Below are 9,556 nucleotides of genomic sequence, written 5' to 3' on the forward strand. Positions count from 1 at the left end.
TCTCCGCAAGATATGTCACAGGCTGCTTGTGCTTAGGGACGCTGGCCAGCCCATCAGCACTGCTTGGGAGCCATTTGAAACAGCAGAATCACCAGCAAAAATGCAAAAATGCAGCAACACACAAGAGCGGCACTAAACGGACCATGGACAAAGGATACTTGCTGATAGCGGGAGCCCTAAAACTAGAAGGTGGTCGCATGTTGCTGGACCTCAGCTGGGAATGCACGTTGTTAGTGACTCAACGTTTCCACCACCCTGGGCCTGTCTGCGGAGAACGAGGATGATGAAACCCCTGTGGGTACTGGCCTGGGGGCTTTGCGTGAATTTCAGCAAGTAGGTGAATTCACAAAAGCTTGGGGTCCTCAAACAGGGAGGGTTACCCTATAATCGCTGAGGATGAGAACAGAGCAGGGAAATGGGGATAGGACGAGAAGAGTATGTGGGTGTGAGCTGTTTTAGGGAGTGGGATCCGGCCTGTCTGAGCACTCCCCCAAGGCGGTTTCACCAACATGTGAATAGAGTGAGATAAAGAGCCCTGTGGATATCTGCAGATATTCCCAAGGGATGGCTAGACCCTGACACGGCTGCCATATGTAAAGGGCACAGAGGCCAGAGTGACCAAGAAGTAGTGCACAAGCAGGGGAGTGGGGAGGGGTGAGGTCAGAGGTTCATGCACGCCTTTGCTAGGACATCCTGCCTTCCTCTCCACCCGGCTCCTTATGGCTTGGGGCTCTCTTAGTCGTGTCCCTGCCCCATGCGGGGACCTCTACAGGCTGTGTTTGGCACAAACTGGATGCTCAGACTGGAACTGAGGCATCCAGTTCCAGTCTGATGCTGCTTCTGAGGCATCTTGCCACCATCTCTGTTCCCCAATGGGCCACACATCCCCTCTGTTCTCACATCTATAAAACTATCTAGAGTTTTTGTCTGCTTCCTAGGATCTTATAAAGTCCCTCTACCTGAGTCACATTAACATCTGCACTTCTGTTGCTTGCCCTCCATCTCCCTCCCTGTCTCTCTGTCTCTCTCCTCAGCCCAGGAATCTTTCTAAACAAGGAAGCAGGGCTAGGAGGACCCTGAGATAGCCCACTTCCAATTTTCACATTGTCTGAGAAGTAATAAACTGCCTGGATCCAGCCTGAATAAATGTTTTCATTGGCCTCCCTAGGGTGTTTTTAGAATATTTAAATCAGTGACCAACATGTAAAATCCAAAAACTTCTTCTTCTTCTTCTTTTTTTTTTTTTTTTAAGATTTATTTATTTATTCATCAGAGACATAGAAAGAAGTAGAAACACAGGCAGAGGGAGAAGCAGGCTACACACCTGATGTGGGACTCGATCCCAGGATCCCGGGATCACGCCCTGAGCCAAAGGCAGATGCTCAACTGCTGAGCCACCCAGGAGTCCCAGTCCAAGAGATTTCATGTGAAAATCCAGATTCCCTGATATTCTTTAAATAACGTGGGTGAGGTTTCTGCTTACTGCTACAATTGAGAAGCTTATATCAGACCAGCACTTTTGCTAATAATAAACAACTGTAGACTTTAAGGTAACTGTGATTAATATGTCCAGGAGATGACAAGATGAGGATTTTGAATCTATACAGAAGAATTAAATGGAAATACTAGAATTGAAAAATGAAATATGTGAAATTGAGAATTCACTAGAAAGGGTAGCAAGCTCTTTGACACAACAGAAAAGAGGGTTAAGGAAATGAAAGATGGGACTACAGAAAAACATCCATACTGAAGCATGCAAAAAAAAAAAAAAAAAAAAGGAAAATACATAAAAGAGCGTAAGAGATATATAAGACATGGTGAAAAGTTCTAACACTTATGTTAATGGAGACTCAGAAGCAAAGGAGAGACAAGAACATAAGCAATATTTTAAGACACTGAATAAAAATTTTCCAAAACTCATGAAAGACACCAAAGCAACAAATTCAAGATGACCTTCAGGGATGCCTGGGTGGCTCAGCGATTGGGCACCTGCCTTTGGCTCAGGTTGTGATCCCCGGATCCGGGATCGAGTCCCACATTGGGCTCCGTGAGAGGAGCCTGCTTCTCCCTCTGCCTGTGTCTCTGCCTCTCCTCTTAATCTGTGTCTCTCATGAATAAATAAATAAATCTTAAGAAAAAAAAAAAGATGACCTTCAAACACCGTGCAGGATAAATATAAATGAAGCCACACCTAGACACGTTATAGGAAAGTGCTGCTAAAAACCAAAGAGGATATAATAAAAATGTCCAGAGAAGAAAAAGATAAGTGCTTTCAAAGCGACAATCATAAGGCCCTACATTGACTTTTTAAGAACATCATCATCATCATCATCACTATTATTATTATTATCATTATTAAGTAGGCTCCACACCCAGTGTGGAACCCAGTATAGAGCTTGAACTCAACCCTGAGATGAAGACCTGAGCTGAGATCATGATCCTACTTTGGCTTTTTTTTTTTTTTTTTTAATTTTTAAAAAGATTTTATTTATTTATTCATGAGAGACACACACAGAGAGACAGAGAGAGAGAGAGAGAGAGAGAGAGAGAGAGAGAGAGAGGCAGAGACACACGCAGAGGAAGAAGCAGGCTCCATGCAGGGAGCCCGACATGGGACTCGATCCCAGTCTCCAGGATCAGGCCCCAGGCTGAAGGCAGCACTAAACCGCTGAGACACCCGGGCTGCCCCCTACATTGACTTTTAAAAAGAAATGATGGGGAGCACCTGGTGGTTCAATTAGTTAAGCGTCTGGCTCTAATTAAGTGTCTGGCTCTTTGATTTCAGCTCAGGTCATGAGCTCAGGATCATGAGACTGAGTTCCACGCTGGGCTCTGCATTCAGCAGAAAGTCTACTTCTCTCCCTTTCCCTCTGTCTCTCCCTGTGCATGATCTATAAATTAATTAATCAATTAATTAATTAAATCAAAATAAATGATGGAAGGTAGAAGACAATGGAACGACACCTTTAAAGCACTAAAAGAAAATGATTGCCAATCTAGAATTCTATATGGAGACTTCTATAAAACCACAATGAAAATATCCTTTAAAGGTGGAGGCAAAAAATAAGGATATTTTCAGATGAAACCTGAGATTTACCACAGCAGAGCACACTAAAAGTAATACTGAAGAGAATTCTCCAGGTAGCAGGAAAATGATCCCCAGTGGAAGTAAGGTAATGCAGGAATGAAAACTACCAAAAAGTAAATATGCGGGTAAAATTAAATTAACATTTAGAGTGTTTAAAAATAATGTCTTGTGGGGTTTAAAATATATTTAAAATAAAGATATCTGATAACAAGAGTACAACAGATGGAAGGGGAACAAATGGAGCTAAAAAGTTATAAGATCTCTATATCGCCTAGGAAATGGTACAAGTATAAATTTATATTATATTATTATATCATAATGAGTGAGAATTAATTTTGTAATCTCTAGAGAAAACAATAAAAGGTGCATATCTAATAAGCTAATAGAGGGACGCTTGGGTGGCTCAGTGGTTGAGCATCTGCCTTTGGCTCAGGGAGTGATCCCAGGTTGCTGGATCAAGTCCTGCATCAGGCTCCCTACATGGAGCCTGCTCCTCCCTCTGCCTGTGTCTCTGCCTCTCTCTTTGTGTCTCTCATGAATGAATAAATAACATATTTTTAAAAAGAATAATAAGCTAATAGAGGGGGAAATGGAATAATTAAAAAATATTTGGTGAAAAATATACTTGATGAATCCAGTACTATGTTGAATAAAAGTGGTGAGAGTGGACACCCTTGTCTTGTTCCTGACCATAGAGGGGAAGCTCTCAATTCTTCCCAACTGAGTACGATGTACACCGTGGGTTTTTCATATATTGCCTTTGCTGAGGGCTTTTTTCACGAATAGATGTTGTACTTTGTCAAATGCTTTTTTTTTTGCATCTACCGGAATGATCATATGGTTTTTATCCTTTCTCTAATTAATATAATATATCATGTCAATTGATATGCAAATATTGAACCCCTCTTGCATCTGAGGAATAAATCCCATTTGATCGTGGTGAACAGAAAACTCCAAAGTATATCCACAATTATGCAAATAAATAAATAAATATATATATTATCAACTAATCTTCAACAAAGCAGGGAAAAATATGCAATGGGGAAAAGACAGTCTCTTCAAAAATGGTGTTGGGAAAACTGGTCATGCAAAAGAATGAACCTGGGTAACTTTCTTACACAAAACACAAAAATAAACTCAAAATGGAGTAAAAACCTAAATGTGTGACCTGAAATCATTAAAATCCTAGACGAGAGCACAGGCGGTAATGTCTCTGACATCGGCCATAGCAACAGTTTTCTAGATATGTCTCCTGAGGCAAGGGAAATAAAAGCAAAAATAAACCATTTGGACTACCTCAAAACAAAAAGCTTCTACACAGCCAAGGAAACAATCAACAAAACTAAAAGGCAACCTACTGAATTAGGAGAAGATATTTGCCGATGATCTATCTGACAAGGGTTAGTATCCAAAATATATAAAGAACTGATATAATTCAACATTCAAAAAACAAATAATCCAATTAAAAAATGGGCATAAGATGTGAACAGGTATTTCTCCAACGAAGACATCCCGATGGCCAACAGACACAGGAAAAGATGCTCAACATCATTCATCATCAGCGAAATGCAAATAAAAACTACAATGAAGGGGCAACTGGGTGGCACAGTCAGTTGAGCGTCTGCCTTCAGATCAGGTCATGATTCCAGGGTCCTGGGATTGAGCTCTGCATCGGGCTCCCTGTTGGGTGGAGAGCCTGCTTCTCCCTCTGCCTCTGCCTCTCCCTTTGCTTATGTTCTCTCTCTCTTGCTCTATCTCAAATATGTAAATAAAATATTTTTTAAAAAAACTACAGTGAGATATCGCCTCACATCTGTCAAAATGGCTGAATTAAAAAATACAAGAAATGGCCAATCATAAGAGGATTTGGAAGAAAAGGTATACTCTCGCATTGTTGCTAAGAATGCAAACTAGTGCAGCCACTGTGGAAAATGGTATAAAGTTTCCTCAAAATGTTAAAAATAGAACTGCACTATGATCCAGTAATCACACTACTGGGTATTTACCCCCAAAATACAAAAACACTGGGGTGCCTGGATGGCTCAGTTAGTTGAGCGACCAATTCCGGATTTTGGCTCAGGTCACAATCTTGGGGTCCTGGGATCAGGCCATTGAGCTTCATGCTCAGCATGGAACCTGCTTAGGGATTCTCTCCTTCTCCCTCTGTCTCCCCCCTCCCCTCTGCTCATGCTGTTTCTTTCTGTCTCTCTTTAAAAATAAATAAAAATTAAAAATCTTTTAAAAATACAAAAACACTCATTCAAAGGGATATAGGTACCCCAGTGTTTATAGGAGCATTATTTACGACAAATTATGGAAGCAGCCCATCCACAGATGCTATCTGCTTCCAGATAGATGAATAGATAGAGAATATGTGATATACATATATATATGTGTGTGTGTGTGTGTGTATATATACACATATATATGTATTATTCAGCCATAAAAAAGAATGAAATCTTCCCATTTGCAATGACATGGATGGAGTCAGAGAATATAATGCTAAATGAAATAAATCAGTCAGAGAAAAACATATACCATATTATTTCACTAGTATGTGGAATTTAAGAAACAAAACAAATAAGCAAATGAAAGAGAGAGAAACCAAGAAACAGACTCTGAACTATAGAGAACAAACTGATGGTTACCAGAGGGGAGGTGAATGGGAGGGATGGGTTAAATAGGTGAGGAGGATTAAGGCTATACTTATTGTGATGAGCACTGAGTGATGTATAGAACTGTTGAATCACTGTATTGTACACCTGAAATTAATATAACACTGTTATATGCTAACTATCTTTGAATAAAATTTTTAAAAAATACTTGGTAAATCCAAATTCAAAAAAAGACAAAAGAAGACACAGAACATGTAGAAAGCAAAGAGGAAAATGGTAAACTTAAACCCAACTATATCAGTAATTACATTAAATGTAATGAACTAAATACTCCAATTAAGGACAAAGATTTTCAGACTGAATACCGAAACAGGCAGAGGGAGAAGTAGGTTCCCTGTGGGGGCCGATGTGGGACTTGGTCCCAGGACTCCAGGATCATGACCTGAGTTGAAGGCAGATCCTCAACTGCTGAGCCACTCAGGTGTCCCCAACAAAAATCTAACACATACTTAAGAGATTCATCCTAAGTAAAAAAATATATAGAGAAATTGAAAGTAAAGCCATGGAAAAGTATCATGCAAACATTAAAGAAAACTGGTATGCTAGTTATACTAATAACAGAAAGTAGACATAAAGGCCAACAGTATTAATAGAGACTATAAGAGACATTTTATAAGATGGCCAGTCCAATGGGAAGTTAAAACGATCTTAAGTTTGTGTGAACCTAAAAATATATAAAGCAAAACCTTATAGTACTAAATGTTGAAATAGACAAGTCCACAGTAAAGGTATAGAAGATTTGAGCGATATGATATAAACTTGATCTAATTCATATATATAGAACACTGCACTCAACTTCAGATCATATTTTTTTACATTTAAATGAAATTTTTGCCAAAATTAACCATATCCTAGGTCATAAAACAAGTCTCAATAAATGTTAAAGGAAGAGAAACACATTTTAGGTTAGTGGAATTAAGTTAGATATAAATACAAAAGACAAGAACATCACTAGATATTTGAAATTTATACAGTGAGATGTCCAAATAACTAATGGATCCAAAGAGAAATCACAACTGAAGATATAAAGTATTTTTAACTGACAGAAGATATATGATATCCAAACTTGTAGGATGCTAGTGAGTTGTACTTAGGGGGAAATTTCCAGACTAAATACATATTTTCAAGGGAAAAAGGAAAGATAAAAACTAGAGATATAAGCAAGTATCATAAATCAATTAGATAGAAAACAAAACTACAATAAACAAAACCAGTAAACCAAAAGTTAGTTCTTTCAAAGATGAATGTGATTGATAAAGGCCTAGCAAGACTAATCAAGATAAAAACAGGAAGAAGGTCTAAATAACAAATATTATACTGAAAAAAAGAAACATTACTACAGATCTTAGAGGCACAAAAAGATAATCAGATGATATTAAAAACAACTTTTGGCCAAAACTTATACAAATTTAGATAAAATAGATAAATTCATTGAAAAGCTTAGCAACACTGGCACAAGAAAAAAACTGAACTTTTCTCTATTTAGAATTAAAAACCTATGCACAAAAAACTCTAAACCCAGAAAGCTTTACCACTGAATCCTTCCAAACATTTCTTAACAATTAAGAAATGGCATCTATCTTTCAAAATCTTTCCAGAAATATAAAAATATGAAATACTTCCAAACTTCTGTGAGGCCTACAGCACCTTAATACCAAAATCATGTAAGGTTTTTACCACTAAGAAAAATATCAGGCCAATCTCTTTCGTGAACAAGGATACAATATCCTAAACAAAATATTAGCAAATTTCTTCCAATGACAAACAAAAAGAATAAATATCATGAGCACATTGGGTTTATCCCAGGAAAGCAAGGTTGGGTTTACATATGAACATAATAAATGAAATTCACCATATTAACATAATAAAGGAGAAAAACCATATTATCATCTCACTAGAAGCAGAACATGCATTTGATAAAATTCAACACTCATTCATGGTTCAAAACTCTTGGACAACTAGGAATAAAATGGAATTTTATTAATCTGATAGTTTTTCTACTAAAAACCTAGAGCAGTATTATATTTACTAGTGAAATATTAAGAATAACATAACTATGTTTGCCATCAACTTCTCCACTCAGCATTTTATTGGAGGCAAGTGAATTTAGCAAAATAATTTGATAGAAAGTCATATACAAATATCAAATATATTTTTATTGACCAACAACAGACAAGTAGAACATGAAACTTAAAAGATACAATCTGTTTCTCTAGCTGCCCCTCCAAAGCTGACAAGCATGAATTCCAGCCCTGCACTCACCTGCAGCCTTGCCAAAGCTGATGGATGTACCTGGGCCCTGTGCTCTCACCCTGCCTCACAAAAGCTAGCGGGTATGCACTCAACACAAGGGATTCCCCTTGATTGCCTGGTTCTGGTGGCTCGCTGGGGTGTGTGTGTAAGCATTTGTGTTTCTGGCTCCCGTGGGACTGAAACAATTGTGGGGATAGTTCTTGGCAGGCTACTATCCCCAGGGCACTCTACAGACAGCAGACTGAAATACATCATAGTCTTTCTGTGAAAAAGATCTATTTACACATCCTAGAGTTTTAGCATAGCTTCAAGTTTGCCACACATCTAGAGGCTATGAAGGAGTTCTCAGGGAATGTAGGCAGAAGGTCACCATCTTTGTGCTCTCCCTTGGTTTCTTTACAGTTCACTGTTACCTCCCAGAAAGGAGTATATATACTGACCTGGATCCCCAATTTTCACAACTCTCACACAAGAGACACTTGCAGATCACCTAGTCAAGAGGTCAGCAGGGTTTATGATTGCAGTCCCATAGGACTGTATACATCTGTATAATTTACAAGCTATTTCCAGATGGTCTGGCTTCCAGTCAGCCTGAAACTAGCTGCTGATTGAGATTCCTCCCTTTGAAAGTCTGACAGGTCCACCCTCAACAACTGGGACCTATCAAGAATGCCTCAGGCTGCTTGGAAAACCACAAAGGCATAAGAGAAAACCAAGAACTAGGACACAGTTGAATGATAAAGGTTCATCTCCTACACAAGCCCATTTCCTCAAGACTGGGAGATGTAGCTGTTTCACCTAATACATAGAAATAATCACAGAAAATTTAACAAGATGTGGAAAGAGAAGAATTTGTTCCAAATGAAGGAAAAAGATAAAACTTCAGAAAAAAAATAAAATGGAGATAATAATTTACCTGATAGACTAAGAGTTCAAAGTAATGGTCAGAAAGATACTCAGGAGAATGGATGAACACAGTGAGAACTTCATCCAAAAAAACTGATAAGTAAAATCCAAGAAAGTATCAAACAGAAGCCACAGAACTATAAAGAATGACTGAGCTGAAAATACACTAGAAGGGTTCAATAGCAGACTAGATGAAGCAGAAGAAAGGATCAGTGATCTGGAAGACAGGACAGTGGAACTTACACAAACAGAGCAGCAAAAGGAAAAAAGGATTTTAAAAAGTAAAGACAGTTTAAGGGACCTATAGGACAATATCAAGTGGAATAACATTCGCATGATAGGAGCCTCAGGAAGAAAAGAGAGAGAGAGAAGGGAGGAGAAAACTTATTTGAAGAAATAATGGCTGAAAACCTCCCTAAACTGGAGAAGAACACTTATATCCAGATCCAGGAATCCCAGAGAGTTCTGAAAAAGATGAACCCAAAGAGATCCACAGTAAGACACAGAAGATGAGAAAGGAATCTAATCATAACACTAAAGAAAGTCATCAAACCACAAGGGAAGAGAACAACAGAATGAAAGAATAGAGCTACAAAATAGCCAGAAAACAATTAATACGATGGGAATAAGTATA

The sequence above is a fragment of the Vulpes vulpes genome, chromosome 1 (assembly GCF_048418805.1).
Source record: "Vulpes vulpes isolate BD-2025 chromosome 1, VulVul3, whole genome shotgun sequence".
In the NCBI taxonomy this organism is placed as follows: domain Eukaryota; kingdom Metazoa; phylum Chordata; class Mammalia; order Carnivora; family Canidae; genus Vulpes; species Vulpes vulpes.